Here is a 25,012-nt window from a genome sequence, read left to right as displayed (position 1 = left end):
AATGAGAACAGAAAATCTGAAGAAATCTTAAGAGTTATTGCCTATATTAAACAAGAGTAAATAGAAAATATTCAGTGTAACCCATATGAATGATCCCATGTGTTTTATTTTTAAATATGTTCATATATATTTTTTCAGTTTTATGGATATATAATTACATATAATGTATGACTTTAAGGTGTACAACATATGATTTGATACATGTATGTATTGTGAAATGATTATAAAATGTTTAGTTTACCATTACCTCCCATTGTTACAAGTTTTCTCCTTGTGATAAGAACTTTTAAGGGTTACTCTCTTAGCAAATGTCAAATATAAAATACAGTACTGTTAACTATAGTCATTGAGTTGCAAATTATATCCTCAGTACTTATTTAACTTATAACTGGAAGTTTGTACCTCTAGATTACATTCACCCAGTTCCCTTACCCTTCTACCCTCCAGTTCTGGCAATCACAAATCTGACCTTCATTACTATGATTATTATTACTTTTTTAAGTTCTACATATAAACAAGATAATACAGTATTTGTCTTTCTCTGTCTGACTTATTTCACTTAGCATAATGCCATCAAGATCCACTCATGTTGTTGTAAATGGCAGGACTTCCTTCTTTTTTATGACTGAATAGTATTTCATTGTGTATATGTACCATATTTTCTTTATCCATTTTATCTGCTGGTGGACACTTAGGTTGTTTCCATATCTTGGCTATTGTAAATAATGCTGCAGTGAACATGAAGGTACAGATTTCACTTCAGGATAGTGAATTCATTTTCTTTGGATATATATATATACATATATATATCCAAATATATATATATATACACATACACACACACAGCAATTGTAATACAGCAATTCTATTTCTGCTATATCAGAAATAGAATTGCTGTATTACATGGTAGTTTTATTTTTAATTTTTTGAGGAACCTCCTAAATTTTTCCATAGTGGTATACCAAATTATATTTTCACGAAGAGTGCCCAAGCGTTTCCTTTTCCTTATATCCTTGTCAGAATTTATCTTTTGCCTTTTTAATGACTGCCATTCTAACAAATGTGAGTTTTTTTAAGGTTTTTATTTCCTTATTCAACTCATTTTGTTCATACATTGTTTTCATAATTTCATTTAGTTTTCTGTGTGTTTTTGTAGTTCACTAAACTTATTAAAAACTGCTATTATGAATCGTTTGTCAGACTATTCATAGATATCCATTTCTTTAGGGTAAGTTATTAGAGCTTTACTAGTTTACTTTGATGGTGTCATGTTTACCTGTTTTTTTTCAAGATCCTTGGTTCCTTACATTGGTATTTGCATATTTGAGTAAGCAGTTTCTTCTTTCAGACTTCACAAGTTTACTTTGGCAAACAGTCCTTCACCAGTCAGCTCAGGTTGGGAATCTGGACTGATCAATTGGTAGCATCCTTGAGCAGGTGGGGATTGCTTTTGGGGTCTATTTTGGGAAAGGCAAGTGTCAGAGCTCTGAGGTTGAGAGGGTTGCTGCTGGCTGGGAACAGTTGGATAGGACTGCTAGGTTGGTTCCTTACCAGAGTTTGTCTGTAGGATGAGTGTAATAGCTGCCTGGATTCTCTGGTCAGTTTTCCTAGTCGGGCAAAACAGGTCAGTATACTCAGCAATAAGTAGGGCTGTGAATTAGCTTCACCAGGCAGGGTGGCAGAATGGATCCTAAGGCCAGTATGGCTTGTTCTTTGGGGACCCAAATCAGGCAGAATTGTGCACCCAGTTCTCTGGCCAGATGGAGATGTCAGCTGGGCTCTTCAGCAGGGCAGAGCCAAGTCTGGCCTCTTTGCTCAAGTGCTGCTGAGGTAAGTAGCTTTGCTAGACTTCCTGGTTAGCAGAGGCCAGAGGGGTATATTTAAAAGTAAGCAGAGCTGTGACTTAGTTTCCCTACTGGAGTAGGGTGATAGAACAGTTTCCAAGGCTAGCAAGGCTTGCTGTTGAGGTCTTAAATCAGGCAGAACTGAGCACCAAACACCCCGATCAGACAGGACTATCATCTTGGCTCTGAACATAGGCAGAACTGTGTGTTGAGATTTCTACTTGAGCGCTGCTGCAAGTAGGAGTAAGTCAGCCAAGAACTGAGTGCTGGCTGCCATAAGCCTTGTCTCCTTTGTCCATCACATCTCCAGTAATCAAGCCCCTCAGATTTTGCCTGTGATTCCCATGAGATGTGACCTGAGTGGGTTTCCCAAGAAGTGACCCATACCACTGGGGGAACTAGATGTTCACTTCATGCTTTCTTTTTCTCACTGGAGACCTTAGGCCAAGTGGGCTGTCTTGGTGCAGTGCTGTGTTAGCCTGGGGATGAAATAATGCAGTCAGAGTATAGCTGCTCCTCTTACCTTTCTAATGTGGTTCTTTTGGTCTCTGTGGTCCAGGGGGATCTTCCTCTTACCTCTCTGTTCTAGGATCTTTACAATGATGTCTTGTTTATGGATACTTGCTAATTGGTCTTTTGAGGGTGACTGAAGTCAGAAACAACCTATGTTGCTATCTTGATGATCTCACGTGTTTTAAATGCTTGCATGAAGGTTCCCTTCCTTGTACAAGTTAAACAACTCAGCAAATCTGTAAACTCTCAGTTTTCAATGCTAGGTGAAGGGAATCTAATACATATTAAGTGCTTACAATGTAGCAGACACTTTGCTAGACAGTTTGTACAGTTATTCAAATGGTAATAATCACAAAATATCAGCTATAGTTTTATGGCTTACAAAAATAAGTACAGAATTCTACAACTGAAAATTTTGTGAAAAAAATAATCCCAAATTCCTCCCCTGCAGAATGCCTACAAATGCTGAGTAAATCTGATGATTCTTTAAATTCCATACCTGAATTCTGAAAAAGAGAAATTCCAGAAGCCAGTAACAAAGAACAAAATGGAAACAAACAAGAACAGTAAATAAAAATTGAACCTTGGTAATTTTGAGGTGTTATTACCTATTATGATAGCCAAGAGACAGTGATTTTCCAGTCTCATAATTACAGGAGAAGAAACCTTGAGCATAAGCTAGCTAGAGAATAGCAAATGAAACTTCTTGATTAAGCCATCATCCTGAAAGGGCTAAATGCTTATTAAAAGGGTCTACCAGACACAAGCAAATATATATAACTATATAACTAACTATATAACTATATAACAACTATATATATATATATATTTCCCCCTGTGCCAAAGAATGAGAACAAATCAGACTGTCTTGACCTGGTTTTGAGGAAGGATAAAAAAATCTTCCTTGAGAATTTGTAACCACATATTTTCCCTCAGATGTGGTTGGGGTTTGAATTGAAACTCCAAGATAATGAATTAACATGAAATATTATTCTGAACAATAATAGGCCTGAGGTGATAGGAGGAAGGAAACACAAACTTATTGGTGAGGGCAAAACTCTTAAATCTCCAGGAACATTTGATTTCCATATTAAAATGAATGCAAACTCCAAAATTACAAGATTCACAGCTAAAATAATTCATCATGAGTTAGAATTAGCAGAAATAAACTTCAGAATTGGCTTCTAAATAGAATCTATATCTAATAGAGTTGTTTTATAAAGAACATAGCAAAGAATTATTGAAGATAATTTATAATTATAGGATGTTCAATTCTTCAGGACGATATAACAGTTTTAGATATTTAAACAATAATATGGTTTCAAAATATATTAGTAGATAAATTCACAAACACAGTGTGAGATTATAACACTACTCTAAAAAAGTGAGAATAAAAAAGAGAAAAAGAGTGCACATCCATACTTTATTGTAGCAACAAAATTGGATATCACTAAAGAAAACTGCAGTCATCAAAAAGTTAGAGGATGTTATTAAAACTTTATGCCAGTGTATCTGAAACTTTTAGATGTGTTGGACTAATTCTTAAAAAGATAAACCATCAAAAACGGGTTAAAGAAAACATAGGAAACTCAACTATTTAGGCAAACAATGAATATATGTAGAATAACTAGTTAAAAATATTTTCTAAAAATATTTTCTACTAGTTAAAAATATATAGAGTAACTAGTTAAAAATATTTTCAACTAGTTAAAAAAGAAATCTAAGAATCCAGGAAAGCCTGCAAGGCTTTGCTCATAATTGTTTTACAACCATAAAGGGAAACATTTTTGTATTCACATTCAAACTATTCCAGAATGAGAACTTTGTCCTATTTCTTTGTATGAAGCAAGAAATCTTTGACACCAAAACTCAAAATGAGAGTTGACAAAAACAAAATTATTATAGATGTAACATTCCTAAACACCAAAATAAAACAAAAAACTTTGCAAACTAAATGCTGAAGTCAATAAAAAGATAAGAGCAATAGAGCAGACTTTTAATGACTGATATAAAAAAAACTCCCAATGGAATATTACTTTGCATTTTATAATATATTGCTTCATATTTGTAAACTACAGAAAAATAATGACAGAAAGATCTTTCTGAATTAAAATCAATTTGAGACACTTTAAAAGATTTTAATAATTGTGAAGTATGAGGAAGTGCTTAGCAAAATTGATTGTAACCAAATTTAGAAGTATAAAAATAGTTTGATTTTTGTTCAATGTATGGCTATAATGCAATGTTTCTTTAAAATTGGAAGTATGTAACAATTAAAAATTAATGTTGATATTTCACTTTCAGAGAATGTAAACTATGTGTTGTGACTATACCTGTGTGTCAAAGTTTAAATTCTATGCTACTTAATGTTTACATCTTATAAATCAGGGAGAGCTCAGGGTTACAATCGTATTCTGGTTAGCTTGGGAAAAAAAATTAGGCTTTACTCCTACTCTTTCCCTTAGAAGAAAGAGAAGAATATGTCAGTTCATATTACTGTCCATCAAAGGAAATTGAAAGATACAATTCCCAATGCTGTTAATGTAATATGGAAATATCTACACTCATTACATTTATGGCTACACATGTACTTTTGTATTGATTCATTTAAATTTTATTACAAAATTATGGTTGTATATTATGAATATGTTATAATTTTGGTTTTTTGGTTACCGAATTTGTCATAATAAGACAATATAATTTTAACATTTTATATGCTCTGCAAATTGCAGCAGAATAGTGTATTTTCATTTATATCTAAGTTTAATTTTTGAGCAAATTTGCACCTTCCATTTATAATATTGATATCCTAGAAATTAGCAATCATCAGAAAATACTGAAAATAACATAAAAATTGTGTATATTTTTGTCAATCTTCCTGGCTGGTAGTCACTCTTTAGGTTTAAATGTAGCTAATGTACATAAAAAAAGAAAACAAAATGCAGATTTATATATAAACCTGCTGGGCTTTGAACAAATCTATAGAAATTTTTATATTAGTCCATATTTTGGTCAAAAAATCTACACTTCTAATTCTGGGTTCAGTCACAACGACTTTGAATGCAAACAATACCAGGTGACTGTGTGTGTGTGTGAGCGTGTGTGCACATGTGTGTATTTTATTTACAAAAATCAATGGCATTATTTATAGTCACTGGTAAATATGCCTACTTTATAATTTTATTTATTTATTATTTATGTTTTTAAAAAGATTTATTTATTTTAGAGAGAGAGAGATTGAGAGAGAGAGTGCATGGGGGAGGGAGGGGCAGAGGGAGAGGGCAAGAGAGTCTTAAGCAGACTTCTAGCTGAGCCCTGAGCCCAAAGTGGGGCTCAATCCCAGGACCCTGAGATCATGACCCTAGCCAAAACTCGAGAGTCAGACACTTAACTGACCGAGCCACCCAGGCACCTCTTTACTTTATAATCTTAAATTAATTAATTCTATTTCAGTCATATAAACAGGATATATTTAAAATTGGTATTTTAAATTTTACCTTTACTTTTTTTTAAAGATTTTATTTATCTATTTGAGAGACAGCATGAGCAAAGGGGGGGAAGCAGAGGGAGAAGCAGACTCCCCGCTGAGCAGGGAGCTCCATGCCAGCTTCATCCCAGGACCCTGAGATCATGACCTAAGCTGAAGGTGGATGCTTAACCAACTGAGCCACCCAGGCGCTCCAATATTTTAAATTTTTTTTTAAAGATTTTATTTATTTATTTGACAGAGAGAGACACAGAGAGAGGGAACACAAGCAGAGGGAGTGGGGAGAGGGAGAAGCAGGCTTCCTGCCAAGCAGGGAGCCTGATGTGGGGCTCGATTCCAGGACCCTGGGATCATGACCTGAGCCAAAGGCAGACGCTTAATGACTGAACCACCCAGGCGCCCCACCAATATTTAAAATTTTAAAGTTAAATATATACTTGATAATCTTTCCATATAGTACACAAACATATGTAATTATTATAAATTATCCAGTGCACCTGAAAGCACAAGTTTCCAGAGAAACTATTCTTCTAGAAATTTTCTGTGCACATGCAAGCAATCTTCTAGGTTTTTAAAAAGTTCTCTGATTATTATTTAATTTTTCAAAATTTTTGACAAAATTGGTATTGAATTAAAAATGCAGTTTAAAAGAGCATAGGAGAATTAATTTTCAGAAAATGAACATACTTGGATAACACTACTTAGATAAAGAAAGAACATTGCTAGCACTTAGAAGGGTGTTTTTCTAAAGCTCTGAGATAGCAGCATATTTGGAGAGCTATTTCATTTAATTGAAATGTGGTCATTTGAACCTCATACACCAATAGCCAAAGAATCCAAAAAAGCAGTTCACAACATTCCCTAGTGTGAGTGATGGTGAACATAATGGAAAATGAAGTTAATGCTGTACAACAAGGAGAAGGAGGAGAAGCGGGGATGATCTCAGGGGATCCTGGGATACTCCCCTTAGAATGTCTTACCCAGTGGAAGGTTGTATTTACCCTAAAGAGGCAGGACTATCAATGTGTAGTAACTCTCAGGAATAAATGTCGTATCATTAGATAAATATTTTAAAAATATGGAGAGAAAAGGTGAATAAAAATAAAAATGTGGGAAGAACACAAGGAGAAAAGAGAACATGAGATACATATATGGAGCTGAGAAATAGATGAGTTACTCAGGAAAGCAATCACCTTGATACATATCAGATTTAGGAGAGCAGTCACCTCATGTGGGAAGAGGTAAGAATTTGGTTAGGTGCCTATCTATCTATCTATCTATCTATCTCTTCATCTATCTAATCAAACTCTTACCTCTTCCCACTTGAGGTGACTGTTTTCCTGAATCTTATATGTATTATTTAATGGCTTATTATAGTAGGTGTTTTTCTTTTAAATTTTAGTTGATTTTAACTTTATGAAAAAGTATCATACAGTTAAAAAGGTTGGGTAAGTGTCACCACAGTGTTTGCTATTAGAAGGATAATGTCTCAGTTTTATTGAAATATAGCTGACGTACAACACTATATAGGATCAAGGTGTACAGCATAATGTTGTTTTTAGAATATTTCATAGGTCAATCTACTTGATTATGACACCTGATGAGATAAATCATTTGCTCCACTATAAACTTACTTTGTTAAGCTTAGATTGCTTCTCAGCACTTAATGTGTGTTAAAATAGAACAAAAACAAAAACAAAAAAACAAAAAGCATGTTGACTGAAGGGCAACATATATTGTATTTATTATAAAATCTTCCTGTGGCAAATAAGAACCTAAATTAGAGTAATTTATTTGTAATAGTAACTTGTGAGGCTCTTTTAAGAGAGATTAGGCATATATTCTTTTTTGGGAGGTGTAATTATGCTCCATTTTGCATATGTAGTCAATGTTGAGATAGACCATTACTTCAAATACTCTATGTTTCCTCGTTCTCTCTCAATCTCTTATAGTTCATGTATTTTTTTTCAGTGAAATAATAAGAAATCTTGATTCCTGTATGTACAGGAAAATGAAAATTTCCAGTATCTATTTATTTCATATTGATGTCATATTTACATTTATCTGGGACAATCAAAAATCCTGGTGGAATTGATAAAAGATTTTCTGAACAATTATATATTATATAAAACTGCTATTATATGGTGAACAGTATCATTTGGTAATTGTTATAAAAATTTTTTTGTGTCCTGTAACAATTGGCTTACCCAACTGACAACAGATTATAACACATATCGCTATATAAGATTTTTCATTTTTAGGTGAGTATCAGAAAAAAAATAAGAATACTTGGCAAAAATTAACTTTGCTTTATTTTATCTTCCTTGCATGATATGCATGATATTTAATTAAGATTTTTTATCTTTAGCAGTTTGTGAATACACGGTTTGATACTCATTATAAAATACATCTTTTCTGAGATTTCAACACCTGGGGTGAATTATGATAATTAAGTACTATATCATTATGTTCTTACTTTTCCTTTCTGGCCCCTACTGTGAAAATTCAATTTCCAGATGTTTTTGATGTTTCCAGTTTAAAGTTGTAAAAGAGATCTTTTCTAAGCTCTCAGGTTTGTCATATTGGAGATTCATTTTATAACAGTCTTTCAGTGGTTTCTTGCTTCTCCAGCCAAATTAGGACATGCATTTTTCATGGGAAAGAAAGATTCTGCATGCATAGGTTGGGTTTCATTGAATGGATTTTACTATTTCAAATTATTCTAATCAGTACTTTTGAGAAGACAAGAAAGGGAGGTATAATTAAAATTACATTGAATTGGTTGTCTGAAAACATACAAATTCCAGCACAGCTATGCAATCTTGAGTGGGTCATTAATAATCTGGTCATTTTTTCCCCCAGTTTATCAAATGAATACAACCCCTTTCTAAGGTAAATGCAGTAAACATTAAATGAAATAACCAATATAATGCATCAGATAAACTATATAGCTCTATATAAGAAATTAAGGTGTATTGCTATTGTTGCATTGATCATGATTTTCTTTTTTCTTTTTTTTTTTAAAGATTTTATTTATTTATTTGACAGAGAGAGACAGCTAGAGAGGGAACACAAGCAGGGGGAGTGGGAGAGGGAGAAGCAGGCTTCCCGTGGAGCAGGGAGCCCGATGTGGGGCTCGATCCCAGGACCCTGAGATCATGACCTGAGCCAAAGGCAGCCACTTAACGACTGAGCCACCCAGGCGCCCCATGATTTTCTTTAGATACATATTCCTAGACTTGATCCTTGATGTAGAAAAATACTATGTAGGGTGTTTTATTGTTACATAATATATAAAGGTAATTATTTATAAATGGCCATGGAGAGGTAAAGTATATAATATTCCGAGATTTTCAAATTAGCTTAAAAGGGTTATGTAGTCTTCTTTATCTATTCCTTACCTGACAGGCTGAATTTTAATGGCAAAATATTTAATATTATTTTTGTTTAATATTCTATAAGGGTTTATACAAAAATAATTCAAATGCAAATGCATGATAAATGTGTGAGTAGTTGTGTGTGTATAAATATACATAAGATATGTATTTTTTTCTTATCTCAAAAATCTGTATATATTATGGCTGAAACTGTCTATCTCAGAATTGGCAAGTGGCATTTCTGAAAAAAAATAGGAGATGAACTAGAAATAGAGATTTAAAAGGTGAGTAATTTGATGCAATTGTCACATATATTCAAATTTTGTCTTAAGATATTACAGATGAGATTCAGTGAAAGGAAACAGGATACTGGTATATTTTACTTTGTTATATTTAGGTAAGCCATTAGTGTGTAACTTTATATACTACAATTTTAAAAATTGTGAAGACGTTAAGGAGGGCACGTGATGTAATGAGCACCGGGTATTATATAAGACTGATGAATCACTGACCTCTACCTCTGAAACCAGTAATACATTATATGTTAATTAATTGAATTTAAGTTAAAAAATGGAAAAAAGAGAAAGCTATCAATATATTTTTTAACTTTTAAAAATAATTTGGAAATTTATGACAAAATAGAGTACAATATTAAGAAATAGGAATGGAGAATTATAATTATTATTTAGCATGGGAACTTAGACAAAGACAGAAAATCAAAAAGAGGAGGGCTCTGGAGCAAATATGAGTAAGTCACTCTTCCAGACAAGTGTTTATACTAGAAAGGTAAGACAGCAAAATGTTTAGGACTTTGGAGCCAGACTGGTATTAAAATCCTAATTTTACTATTTTTTATTGTGTGAACTTGGACACAGAACTGCTCAGTGTATTAGTTATTAATTAGGAAGCAAGGATTAATTCAAACAAATTTAAATAAGACCTGTCCAAGATAAATTAGGTTTTCAGTCTTTCAGACTTTAGCCCATTGTAACTCAAGTGAAAATAAAGATTATTTTAGGTATCTATCAGACTATCTTAATTTTATAATTTATGCAGTAAAATGGATCAGTCTCAGAAGTATTACCTAAAAACTGTTTCTGCAGGTTGCAGATAAACACTGGGGCCTAACCCATGACTTCACAAAATGTCAAACATTCCATGTTCTCAACCTGATGTGTGAATTGGATTCCAATACTCAGAAATGTGATTATTGATAAGTCTTTAAGGGGTTCACACAGGAGGGAAGGCAGAAAAGACAAAACCTGAAATTTGGAAAAATCTATATTTAAAAGAAATAAAAAAAAAAGAAAGAAATCAGGGCACCTATATGCTAAAATAGAAACACCACCAACAATGAGAAGAAAAACCTGACTCATAGATGTTTCATATCCCACTCTAATTCAGTCCTACGGCTAGTTTGGGTCCAGAATTTATCATTATTGAGGGGCCAACATTCCCAAGTTTAAATTGTATTTTAATGCAGTCCTGTTTGACTCATTTAGTGATGTTAAGATTGATCAGTGAATTCAAGGGTTAACAGCCTGATCCCACCATTTTAGTTTTGTTGTCCTTCATGATGAGAACATAAAACAGTGAGTTGCATTTAGCACCATGTAACTTTTACAGTTACATTAATTTTAACTTTTCAGCTGAAGTTTCTTGTCATTTGCTGATGATAATTGCCTTTAACATTATAATATATTGCAAAATAGGAATATTGTCAAATTAATAAATTAAGATTTCAATTAAATGTGAAGGTGTGTTAACTTTAAACTGCATGTTCCTAATTATACAGCTTCAATATATATACATCAAGAGAATTACAAGGAGAAATTGAAAAAAATACATAAAATTTGGAGATTTTTATATACTTTCTTGGCAATTGATAGAGCATGAAAACAACAAACAAAAAACAGCTTTGAAGAATCTGAAGAGTATAATCCCTAGCTTGACCATGGGCATTAGAGAACCATTTGATTGAATAATTTAGGAATATTCATTCTTTTTAAGCACATGTGGAATATTTACAAATATTGATCATATTTTTGGTCATAAAGGTGTTTTTAACAAACTCAAAGGATTAATACTATACAACAACATTCTTTGGCCAAAGTGTGATCGCTAGATGTGAATAACAGAATTATAAATTAAACCAATCACATACATTTCCAACTTAAAAAAAAAACATTTCTCTAAACCCGTTGGCTTAATAAAAAGTAGGCTATGGTTAGAAACAAGCAAATGAAAAATTGAAATTTTAATTACATTTCACTTTGTTTCCTCTTCTGTTCACGATGGATATTGTTTTTCCCAGCCCTATTCTGTAAGCTCATAATATTGGGGCTTGCTTTGGCCAATGGGATGTTTCATAGATGCAAGTAGGAACTTGAAACATGACCGTGAAGTTGTGGGTTGCCTTTTGACCTTGCACCATTACCGTGAGGAGAGAGTTCCCTACCCATCTGTACTTTTCTCAATCAAGTCTTCAGAATGAATGCATTTGGAGCAGCCCTGAGCTCAATCCACAGTGAATATCCAAGCCCCAGTTGGCTCTGCAGGGTGTAACAAATGTCCCCAGCTGAGCTTATCTAGATCAACTGAACTAGGATAACTGAAATAGAGAGCTTCCCTAGTGGCCCCAGAGATACATGAGAACTTATTATTTATTATTTTATGCCATGAATTTTTTTTAAAGATTTTATTTATTTGAGAGAGAGAGAGAGAGAGGGAGAGAACAAGTCAGGGTGGGAGGAGCAGAGGGGGAGGGAGAAACAGAGTCCCCACTGAGCAGGGAGCCTGATGCCGGGGCTGGATCCCAGGACCCTGAGGTCATGACCTGAGCCGAAGGTAGACGTTTAACTGACTGAGCCACCCAGGCGCCCCTGAAATTTTTTTGATATGCAGTATTATTTTACCAATAGTTAACTAATATGTACATACAATATATACAGATTTTTAAAAAAGTAATGCATATAAAAATATGAGAATCTGAAAGAATAGAACTAAGAAGCGATTTTAGACACACAATTGAACTAGAAAGAAAAGTTTCTAAATCAATGAGCTAAGTATCCAGCATAAAGAAGTTAGAATTAGAAAAATAGTAGAAACCTAAAGAAAGTAAAATATAGTTAACAAAACAAGTACTTATACTGAGTTGTGATGGCTAATTTTGTGTGTGAACTTGACTAGGCCATGGAGTATCCAGACGTTTGGTCAGACATTATTCTGGGTGTGTCTGGAAAGATGTTTCTGGATAAGATTAGCATTTGAACTGGTAGACTGAATAAAGTAGATTGCTTTCCCTAATGTTTTGACCCTCATCCAATCTACTGAAGTCCTGAATAGAACAAAAAGACTGACTCTCGCAGGAGTACAAGGGAACTCTTCCTACCTTACTGCTTTCCAACTGGGACATTGGGGTTTTTTGGTCTGGAATTATAGACACCATTGACTCTCCTGGTACTCAGGCCTTCAGACTCAAACTGAAACTACACCATAGAGTCTCTGCGTCTCCAACTTGCAGGCTGCAGATATTGGGACTTGTCAGCCTCCATAATTATGTGAGAAAATTCCTTTTAATAAATATCTTTACATAGGTGTATATGTGTGTGTATTTTATATATGTATACACACATGCTATTGGTTCTGTTCCTCTAAAGAACCCTAACACAAGAGTATATCACTAAAAATAAAATGCTTTCTCTATTAAAAAAAAAAACAATAGCAACAACAAAAAGACAAACCTCTGGCAGAAATAATAAATAAAAAAGAAGGAGGGTATATATAAATAATTATAGAAATGAAAGATATAAAGTTTATATAGAGATATCAGATTACATCAATGAATCTAGCAAACTAAAAATATAGAGGATGACTTTTAGAAAAGTCTTTTACAAACAATTTTAATATAATTAGCTGAAATTTCCAATTTCCTAGACAAGTGTAAATGATAAAACAGGGTAAAACAGAAAACTAAATAGTTCTATAATCATTATACTTTGTATGACTAATTAAATATCTTCTAACTAGGAAAACACCAGACCCATTTGGCTAAAGAAACTAATTTTACCAAATAATCCAGAAATAGATCATTTAAATTTTAAGTAATTAATTCAGAGATGAGATAAAGGCAACTCATCCCTCAAATTATTTTATGAGTTTGATGTTAATTAGATCTCGAAACAAGGTAAGGACAAAATTGAAAACTAAAATATGTGTCAAATATTTTTTTGTCAACTCAAATGAGACCATACTAACAAAATATTGGTCACTGAATTTCATGCATAGAAGTTAACAGATCTCACTGTTTGAGAATTTGAAATTATTTCTGTATTATTTTTCATAGTAGCTAACTTAAATGATTAAAAGATAAATGCAAATAATCGTTTCAGTGGGTGCAGTAAAATATTTAGAAAGTTCAGAAACTATTCATGGAGAAAAACATTCAGTAAATTAAGGATTAAAGAAAACTTCCTTACTCTGAAAATATTGATAGTAACCACAAAACTTAATACAAAGTGTTCAATGAAAAACCATTTGAAGTATACTTTTAAAATCAGTAACAAATTAAGGATGCCCAAAATTACTATTAACATTTTTTTGAAGTCTCTGTCCAGGCAATGATATATAAAAGTATAAAACTTTTTAAGTATTGGGAAGTAAGAATGAGAGGAAGTATGTTTGTCTCTCTCTCTTTTCCTCTCTGCTCTCTCTGTTTCTCTCTGTCTCTCTGTTTCCATCTCTGTCTTGTTCTCTCTCTCTCTCTCTCACACACACACGCAAATCAAAGAAAAAACAAAAATACTTATTATTTAACCTATTACTAGGATTATCAAAAGATATTGGCAAGGTGTTTGTTAAAGAAATCTATATATAAAATTATTGTTAATTTTCAATAAGCAATAGAAAATGTAAGTTAAAAGGAGATGCTTTTAAATTGCAAAGGGAAAATGCAAGGGATCTAAAAATATATCATATAAAAGATAGACAAGTGATACAACTCTGGAGAAAATAAAGGAAAGTCCTTTTTCATGATAGGAAAAAACATAATATTCTAAAAATATTGACCTTTAGATCCAATAAAACTTCATTAAAATCTCTCTCATTTTGTGTTTTTCATAGAATTTAACAAAAATTTTCCAAAAGGTATTTCAAATGGCCAAATAACTAGGAATATCCAAGTCATTAATTTCAGAGTATCCTTCCATTTGATATCTAGCTTTATTATAAAAATGGACTAATTTAGAGGAAATAGCTAATATTTTAGTTTTATATCTTAATATTTTTCCAGAGTTCAAAAGAATCAAAATATTTTCATTTTAATATTATTTACGTCAAAGGAATTGTTCCTAATTAATATATTAAAAGTTAACTTAAAAAATTGTATTCCTGTTGTATGTAGCTTTAAAAGAGTATCTCATAATTTGCACTTTTAAATTTTTACTTAAATTCCAGTTAGTTAACATATAGTGCAATATTAGTTTCAGGAGTACAATATAGTGATTCAACAATTTCATACATCACAACAAGTACACTCCTTAATCCCCATCACCTATTTAACCCATCCAGCAATTGCACTACTAAGTATTTATCCAAAGAATACAAAAATACTAATTCAAAGTGATACATAGACCCAGATGTTTATAGCAGCATTATCTGCAGTAACCAAATTATGGAAATAGCCCAAGTATTCAGACTGATGAATGGATAAAGAAGAGGTGGTATATATATACAATGGAATATTACACAGCCATTAAAAGAATTAAATCTTGTCATTTGCAATGACATGGATGGAGCTAGAGAGTATTATGCTAAGCAAAGTAGGATTACTACATTTTAATCAAAATGGAGAGTTTTTAAAAATTTTTCCTGCTCTAATTATATTTAGTTTCCATGAAGATTTAATTAAAATTATTTACCTTGAAAGCATTTGTTCTCAAGTATACTATAAGTAGCAGATAGCAAAGTACAATTAATTTGATTTTTTATTTTATAAAGTAAATCACACAAAGAAGCAAAGAAATTAGCACTAACATAGAAGTTAGATCCAAGATGTCTCTTTAATAATAATGAAACACACTTGCTACCTGTTCAATTTAAAATCATATCCTTGCAATTAATCAAGTGTCATATAAAATCAACATAACCTTAAGAAAATACTCAGTCCCTTTGAGATAACTTTACTTCATGCATAAAGTAATATGATAATGATATTATTATTATTGAATTTAATTTATTTTGAGATTAATTTTCCATGACAATCTGAACATTGAACATAAAAGCACATTTCTGATGCTAATAAATTCTATATAGCAATCACTATTCATATGTGATTACACAGGTACCATTCCATAATGATAGTTCTTTATTACATCACATTTAAGACATAATTCTGTTTTTTTTTAACTTTTTTGTTGTTGAAATATAATTGATATATTACATTGTATATGTTTAAGGTGTACAACATAGTGGTTTGATACGTACATATATTGCAATATGATTACAACTCTTGAGTTAGCTAACACCTCTATAATGTCACATAGCTATTTTTTGTGGTAAGAACGATTAAGATCTAGTCTTTTAGCGACGTTGAAATTTATAAGACAGTATCATTGACTGTATTCACTAGAGTTGTGCATTAGGTCTTCAGAACTTATTTATCTACTAGTTGCAAATTTATACTCCTAAACAACATCTCGCCAATTTCCCCACCTCTCAGTCCCTGGTAACCATCATTTTATCTCTATTTTTATGAGTTTAGCTTTTTTAATTAAAGATTTGTATTTATTTATTTATTTGAGAGAGAGAAAGAACACAAGCAGGGAGGAGGAGGAGAGGGAGAAGGAGAAGCAGACTCTCCTCTGAGCAGGGAGCCTGATGTGGGACTCCATCCCAGGACCCTGGGATCATGACCTGAGCCAAAGGCAAACACTTAACTGACTGAGCCACCCAGGCACCCCAGTTCAGTTTTTTTAGATCCACATGTAAGTGATATCATAGTGTTTGTCCTTTTTTGTCTGACCTATCTCTAAGTGTCCATCAACTAGTGGATGGATAAAAAAAGATTGGTGTATATACACAATGGACTTTTATTCAGCCATGAGAAAGAGGTAAATTCTGACATTTGCAACAGCATGGATGGTCCTTGAGGGCATTATGCTAAGTGACATATAACTTTTAAAATCAGTTTGTGAGTGTACTTGGAACTTGAAACTTTTTTCTCTCAATGCCAAAAATGTAAAGATTAGACTTTCATTGATACTATATACATAATATATATTTTGATGAATTTGAATTCAGAGAAATTGATTATTCATAGATAGGATCATAGTGTGTATATATGGGCATGTACGTATGTGTGTATAAAGCATTTTATTCCCCAATCTGCCTCAATAAATTGGAAGTAATGCAAATGCACAATATTACAATAAAATGGGTTTTTCATCAAAGACATTCTTTTCTAACTGTGTATACAAATATGTTTTGGTCAGAGCAATTATGTAAATTTATGTAGTGAAACTATTGCATTAAGTGATTTAGTCATCAAAACACTAATTTTTGTTATCACAATATAAATATGAAATTGATTACAAATTATCCAAGTAAAGCTATTTGCAATGGAAATGTAATTGAGGTGATAAGACAAGGAAATTAATGTTGAGGTAAATGAGGTTATTTAAAACACCTTCAGTTGTGATTGCATAATTTTAAATTTTACTTTCATTTGAAGAATTTAAATATGCAACAAGATGATATTAAGATATGTGATTTTCATTTTTTGTGATATTTCTGCAATTTTAAATGAATCCATCTCCAATCAATTTCTTTTTGAGAAACATATCCAAGTCTCAATTTGTAAAGAAAATTTGCATTTTGAGTATTTGTTGCTCTAGTGTTTTTCCTCACTGGCAAGCTATATCCTGCCTTCACAGGCAGCATGACAAAAATGTAAGCACGCCCATAATCACAACTCAATATATCACCATAGAGTAAAACCGAAGTGTTTTAGAATGGCCTACAAACTTTGTAAGTTAACCTTCTCTTACCTTTTTACTTGATTCAACCCCTTCCCCTTTTCATTAATTAATGTGCTTGCTTATCATTCATTATATATTTGCTAAATATCTACTCTGTGCCATGGATGCTAGAACAAATATATCTATTGTTATTTAGAAGCACATATTGAATCACTGCCAAATGCCTCAATCCCTGAATATATCATGTTGTTTCCATACCTTAATGCATTTATTTTCTGTAGTAGCATACTCTCTACTGTTTACCACCATGGTTATTTGGCAGACATTCTATAAATTATTCAGAACTTTGACCAGCCTTAATTACTGTGATGCTTTCTGTAACAGAGTTCAGTATTCATAGGCATGTATAATTATTTAATTTTACATATGCATCCAGTACAAATGCTTCAGGTTGCAAGTATAAAATCTACTTAAAAGAAAAAAAAAAAACTATTATAAGGCTGTGGTTCTTCCATAGGGAAATATGCAATCCAAACAGTGCCTCAAACTTTTAGAGCAAAGAGAGAAAATCCCTAGCATCTGTCATTCTGTTACAGTCACTGCTGCTCTTTCTCCTTACTGACACACAATATTGCTGTTTCATGTGGTCTTCTAACATTTGGACAACAAATCAGAGCCATGCTAGAACTCAGTCCTGCAGATCCAGCTGTCAGCATGGATCAATATAATTTAAAGGTGGGGAAAATTCACTAAAGATGCTTCTCTCTCAGTATTATGCTCCACATAGTGCGCTCTAACCTGGGCTTTTCAGTCCATAGCTCTTAAGTACCATATAATCTTTTAGGTAACTTTTATAGACATTGTCTTTTGAGGCCATGACACCAGAGGTTCAGTCTCTAAAGTAATTTAGATGTCCACATCTATTAGAACCAATAAAAATTTTCCCTGGTTCCAGGACCTGGGTTCCACCAGGATTTTGGCTAGTTTCCTTTTCAGCCCATGGAACACAATAGGATCTTACAACTTTTCTCCTTGTCACAAGTATTTGATTTCTCTAATGGGGCAAAACTTTGGAATACCAAAGTGTTGTCTTGGGGTGTCCATATTTACTCAACAATTTTCCTTTTGCAAGGTCAGTGCAAATGGCTCATTATTCCTGGCCTTCCATGTGGCTTATCTACTCTATCCTTCCACTTCCCCAACACACAATCTAATCTATGGTTTGGGGAAAACTTCTATAAATCTATGTTGACATGACCTCTTATAGGTGGCCAGGTTGACAGCTTTGATATAACAGAGAGCAATAAAAGACAAACTCCATCAATGTTTAATGCAGAGAGCTCCATTTTGCTAAACATATTTTTGGTTTGTACTTAGACAATATTTTATAATAATGTCTTTATGTATCTGACAATCTTTCCATGTGAAGTCTCTTAAGCCAGGAGCCATGTTTATTTATCACTGTATCCCAATTTATGATGATTTGGGTCATTGGGACTTAACTTTCTTTTTCTTCTATTAATATTTTATTCAATTCATGGGTAGCCAACTATTATAACTTCATTAGAAATAAAGTTGTATAACTCATGATAAAAGCTCATATTTGAAACATGCATGTCAGAATCATAGTAAGACATATGTAGGTTGAATCTCTGACTATTGATAAGATCACACATGGGGACATGTACTGAAAAAAGAGACCAAATATAGACCCCTGAAAAATGTCAGCATCAGTGGGGTGGCAGAGGACACGATTCCTGTGAAAGAATAGATGTGGACAGAGGTTGAGAACCAAGAGAAAATATCAGTAATCTTGTAAACATCAAGTCTAACAATGTTTCAATAGTGGAAAATACTGCAAATTGTTAAGTAGGATCAAAGGTGTGGTTAGATTTGGCATTTACGTTGTCATTGTAAATGTTCAGAAGTATATGACAGAAGCATTGGAAAATAGAATTAGTTAAAGAATTATTGGAAATAGTGAAATAGAACAAGCAAAGAGGAACACTAGAAAAATAATTTTAGATATTTCAAGAAGTTGAGATAATAGGAAAACAGTGGTCTCAGAATGCCTACAAAACCCAGTTTGCCATGCATGGAAGCTTTCCAAATCAAAATCCTTACCAATATGGAACAGTGTTTCATACATGGCCCTACCCATTCCCATGCTGTATCTGATTTTATCACAGGTAGGTATCTTACACAGAGATGTTAGTTCTTTTAATTGTGTAGAGAATTTGCACTTGGCTAGATTCACAAAAGAGCTTAAACAAATAGATTATAACTTTCTTACTTTTGAATTAAGGCAGAGAGAGACTGTAATATTAGGTCACAGGCTAAAAAGATGATATGTGAAGTAAAACCTGTGAGATAGCAAGCTGAAACAATATGCAGGATGGAGATGTAAGGGTACAGAAACAATGAGAAAACAGTGGATGCCTGTCAGCAAGGAGGAAAGAAAAAAAAAAAAAGGAAATGTTGTAAGCCATAGTGAAAATAACCCATGAGAGCATGCTGTTGAAAGGGTGGCTGCCCCTAGAGATGAGATTTCCTTATGTAGTTTTTGTCACAGCTTACTCCAATCCTTAATAATAAATTAGTTTGAAGAATTTAAGATAGTGTTTATTCCTATGTAGTTTTTGCTTTGTTTCATTTTATTTTTGTCAAAAGGGCCAAAACAAAACACATGGTGAGATTTGAATGTAGTCGAAAATTCATTCACTTTCTAGCAACAGGTATTCTTCTCATGGATGTGCTTTATCTCCTCAGTTCCAAGACTTGGAGGAAGTACCACACAAGCAGTATGAAATATAGGCTATAGGTAAAGAGGAACAAGTCATAGACCTAGTTTTCAAGAAATGGGACTTTATCACAGTGACACAGTAGAAATGGTGTAAACAGAACTAAGAAACAAAGCACGAGTGGAAACAAAAAATGTTACCATAAAGTTTGATTTCCATGCCTTTTAAATTAGGACTTTATTTTATTTTGGATTCTAAACTACATTGACTCTGGTTTGAGCCCTCAGCTGGAGAACTGGAGATTATTTTCAGTTTAGAATGCACCTCAGTTCCAGGAATTATTTTATCTGTATTTGACTATTGTTGATAATGCTGTTATAAACATTGGGGTGCAGGTATCCCTTCGAATCTGTGTTTCTGTATCCTTTGGGTAAATACCTACTAGTGCAATTGATGGATCATAGGGAACTTCTATTTTTAACTTTTTGAGGAACCTCCATACTGTTTTCCAAAGTGGCTGCACCAGTTTTCATTCCCACCAACAGTGCATGAGGGTTCCCCTTTCTCCACATCCTCGCCAATACCTGTTGTTTCTTGTGTTGTTAATTTTAGCCATTCTGATAGACATGAGGTGGTATCTCATAGTAGTTTTGATTTATGTTTCCCTGATGATGAGTGATGTTGAACACCTTTTCATGTGTCTGTTAGCTATCTGGATGTCTTCTTTGGAAAAATGTCTTTTCATGTTTTCCACCCATTGCTTAACTGGATTATTTGTTTTTTGGAGGTGTTGACTTTGGCAAGTTCTTTATAGATTTTGAATACTAGCCCTTTATCAGATGTGTCATTAGTGAATATACTTCCCCATTCCTTAGGCTGCTTTTCAGTTTTGTTGTTTCCTTTGCTGTGCAGAAGCTTTTTATCTTGATGAAGTCCCAATAGTTCATTTTTGTTTTTGTTTCCCTTGCCTCCAATGATGTATCTAGTAAGACGTTGCCCCAGCTGAGGTCAAAGAGGTTTCTGCCTGTGTTCACATTTAGGTCTTTCATCCATTTTGAATTTATTTCTGTGTATGGTGTAAGAAAATGGTCTAATTTCATTCTTCTGCATATTGCTGTCCAGTTTTCCCAACACCATTGGAGAGACTGTCTTTTTTCCACTGGATATTCTTTCCTGCTTTGTGGAAAATTAGTTGACTAGATAGTTGTGGGTCCATTTCTGGGTTTTATATTTTGTTCCATTGATCTATGTATCTGTAAACAACAACCTTTTAAATGAAAATATATAAAACATCTCCATAACTTTTGAGAAGGCAAGGATTTCTTAAACATGTCACAAAAGTACCAAGCACAAAAGAATAAAATTGATAAATTAGACTATATTAAAGCTATTAACTTATATTAATTAAAATACAACATAAAGACAATAAAAACCAATAACATGCAAATATTTCAAATACATATATCCTATAAATGTCTTGTATCAGATTGTAGAGAGTGCCACTTAGCAAAAGATAATCTAACTGAAGGTAAGCAAAAATCAAATGAGAATTTTACAAGGCTAAATTAGTCCATGAACAAGTGTTCAACATCATTAATCACCCGGACAGTGAGAATTAAACTATAATGGGATACTTTTGCGTACCCACTAGAAATGCTGAAATCAAAATGGTAGACAATGCCAAGTGCCAGTCAGGAAACTGAGCAACCCGAGCTCTCATACGTATCTGGTGAGAAATTTGTTTGGCAGGTATTTTATATGCATAGCCTATGACCCAGTAAGCCCATTCTTAGGCATGTCTAACAGATACATATACACATTTATCAAAAGACAGGTAAAAGAATGCTAAAATTAGTACTTTTGTTTTAATACCAAACTGGAAATTATACAACTGTCCATGGAAAAGAATAATAGATAAGCAAATAGTTGTATATTCAGACAATGGAAAAATTTATAGCACTGAGTGAGAATGAACTATAATTGTAAGAAACAATACGGTTAATCTCACAAAAATAATGTTCAGTTAAAAAAAGTCAAAGACAAAGAGTAATACAGTTTCATTATACTTACATGAAGTTCCAACAGACAACACTAATTCCATGACTTTATAAATCAAGTAGTGGGAGCTGTAATAGTTGAGAGGGAAGACTTGTTCTGAGATTCTGGTAACATATGAATTACACGGGTGCATTCAATTTGTAAAATTCATGATCTCTGCACTTGTGATTTGTGCATTTTTTTTGTGTGCATATTGTATTTCATTAAAAATTTTAAAATGCAGGACGCCTGGGTGTCTCAGTTGGAAGAGCATGTGACTCTTGATCTCAGGATTGTGAGTTTGAGCTCAATGTTGGGTGTAGAGATTACTTAAATAAACAAATAAATAAAATTTACAAAATTTAAATGTACATATATATTTTATACAGTTTTCAGTATTTATATGATTTTTTATAACAAAACTTAGTAAAAGAGGGAATTGCAAACAGTTTTTGTCAGATAAGAAGTGATTACCATTGGATTTGGCAACAAATCATCAGTGACCTTGATAAAGAATATCTTACTTGTAGTGGTTGCAGATGGGTCTAACCCAAGAAAAGTAAGAAGAAAATGTGGGATGGGCAGGTTGAAGACATGATTTAAAAAACTCATATTTTCCTGTGAAGAGAAATTTGAGGAATCTTTTGAAATGCTTTTGTGTTGAGGCAGTGATTTCTAATGATAGGTGCTCTTAGTAATTTAGTATTCTAAAAAGAATGATCTAGTATAGAGGAAAAAGGTGATGATGTATGAGACAAGGTCTTATTTTGTTGGAAATGTTCTAAAAAATGCCTAAAGGAAAGGGATCTAGACCCCAGGTTGAGGTCTAGATCCATCTTTTCATCGGAGTAGGGGAACTTTAGTATAGTAACACAGTGAAAGCAAAGATTATGGATATGCTTGGGAATAGAATGGCAGTTTGGGTGGTGAAAAAAAGGAGAGTATTATAGTTGTATTTATACTGCCTTCTCTGTAATATATGACATAAGGCCATCAGTCAATAGAAGGACTTAAATTAGGAAGGTTGAAGGGAGAAGAGAGGTATGAAATTTTCATTTGAATGACTAGAAAAGCAGACATCATAATGAATTGTGGTATAGGTCCTTTTTTCCCCCTTGACCATGAATTTATGATAATACTAATTAATACAGTTTTGTGTTGCCTTTTCCCTAGTACTCATAACTGCTGAGCTGAGTTAAAATGTTGGTTGATATTTGGGTTTAAACTGAGTTCCTGTCCTGCTTGGACAGTATAGATGAAGTATAATGTAGGGATTCTGCAAGTGACTGCTAGGAAGTAAAAAATGTAGGATCGGTATATTAGAAATGATAAAATTCAAGATCTGTAATATTAGAGTAGATGAGCTAAAATATGGGGGTTGGTGGTCAGAGTTTAGGATGTTTAAAGTTTACTTTCTGACATGATGCTGTTAATTGATAATGAAAAAGTCAAAAATGTAACAAGATGAGTGGTTAGAATGGATGGATGTGAGAAAAAAACAAATTTGGAAATGAGGTAGTTAAGATTATAATGGGAATAGACTAAAACAATGCTGTCCAATAGATTATTTAAGCCACATATATAGTCACACATATATTTAAAATTCTTAGTAGTCACATTATAGAAAGGAAAGAGACAGACAAAATTCACTTTAAGAGGGGCGCCTGGGTGGCTTAGTTGGTTAAGCAACTGCCTTCATTCATCTCAGGTCATGATCCCGGAGTCCTGGGATTGAGTCCCACATCAGGCTCCCGGCTCAGCGGGGAGCCTGCTTCTCCCTCTAACCCTTTCCCCTCTCATGCTGTTTCTCACTCTCTCTCAAATAAATAAGTAAAAATCTTAAAAAAAATAAAAAAATTTCACTTTAATAATATATTTTATTTAACCCAATATATAAAAAATGTTATCATTTTTACATTTAATTAATGTAACATTTTAATGAGATTTGTGTTTTGGTTATGTGTAGATTTGCATAGTAAATTTTTGAAACATTCAGATTTTACATTTTCCACATACTTTAATTCAAACTAGCCACATTTCAAGTTGTTAACGGCTATTTGAGGCTGGCAGCTAATGTATTGAACAACAAATAGCTGAAAATTAATAATAACACTGAAATACCTAGGAAAAGCCAAATCTAGAAATGAAATACTACATTTCTCATGAACAATAAATGAAATCACAGGGGGAAATTAGGAAATATTTTGAATTGAATGACACTGAAAATATAAATATCAAAATTTGTGAAATAAATTGAAGAAGACAAACAAATGGAAAGATATCCCATGTTCATGAGTTAGACAAATTATTGTTAAAATGTCCATATTATTTAAAGCCACCTATAGAATCACAGCAATTTCTATCAAAATTCCAATGGCATGTTTTTGGAGACATAGAAAAAGCAATCCTAAATTTCACATGGAGGGGCACCTGGGTGGCTCAGTCAGTTAAACATCTGCCTTCAGCTCAGGTCATGATCCCAGAGTCCTGGGATCAAGTCCCATATTGGGCTCCTTGCTCTACAAGGAGACTGATTCCCTTCTGCCTCTCTCTGTCTCTCATGAATAAATAAATTTAAAAAAAAAATTCATACGGAAACACAAAACACCCCAAATAGCCAAAGCTATTTATCCTGAGAAAGAAGAACAAAGCTGAAGGCATCACAATTCTTGATTTCAAGCTGTTCTATAAAGCTATAGTAATCAAAACAGTATGGTACTGGCATAAAAACAGAACCATAGCTAATGGAACAGAATTAAGAGCTCAGAAATAAATCCATTCATATATGATCAACTAATATTTGACAAAGGAGCCAAAAATACTCAATGAAGTAAAAGGCAGTCTTTTCAGTAAATGCTGCTGGGAAAAGTGGATATTCATATGTAAAAGAATGAAACTAGACCCCTATCTTACACCACTCACAAAAGTTAATTGGAAATGGATTAAAGACTTAAATGTAAGACCAGAAACCATAAAACTCTTAGAAGAAAACACCGGAAGAAAACTCCTTGGCATGGCTCCTGACAAGGATTATTTG

This window comes from Neomonachus schauinslandi, chromosome 9, assembly GCF_002201575.2.
Source record: "Neomonachus schauinslandi chromosome 9, ASM220157v2, whole genome shotgun sequence".
NCBI lineage: Eukaryota > Metazoa > Chordata > Mammalia > Carnivora > Phocidae > Neomonachus > Neomonachus schauinslandi.
The sequence above is the reverse complement of the archived record's forward strand: the minus strand, read 5'-3'. Positions refer to the sequence as shown.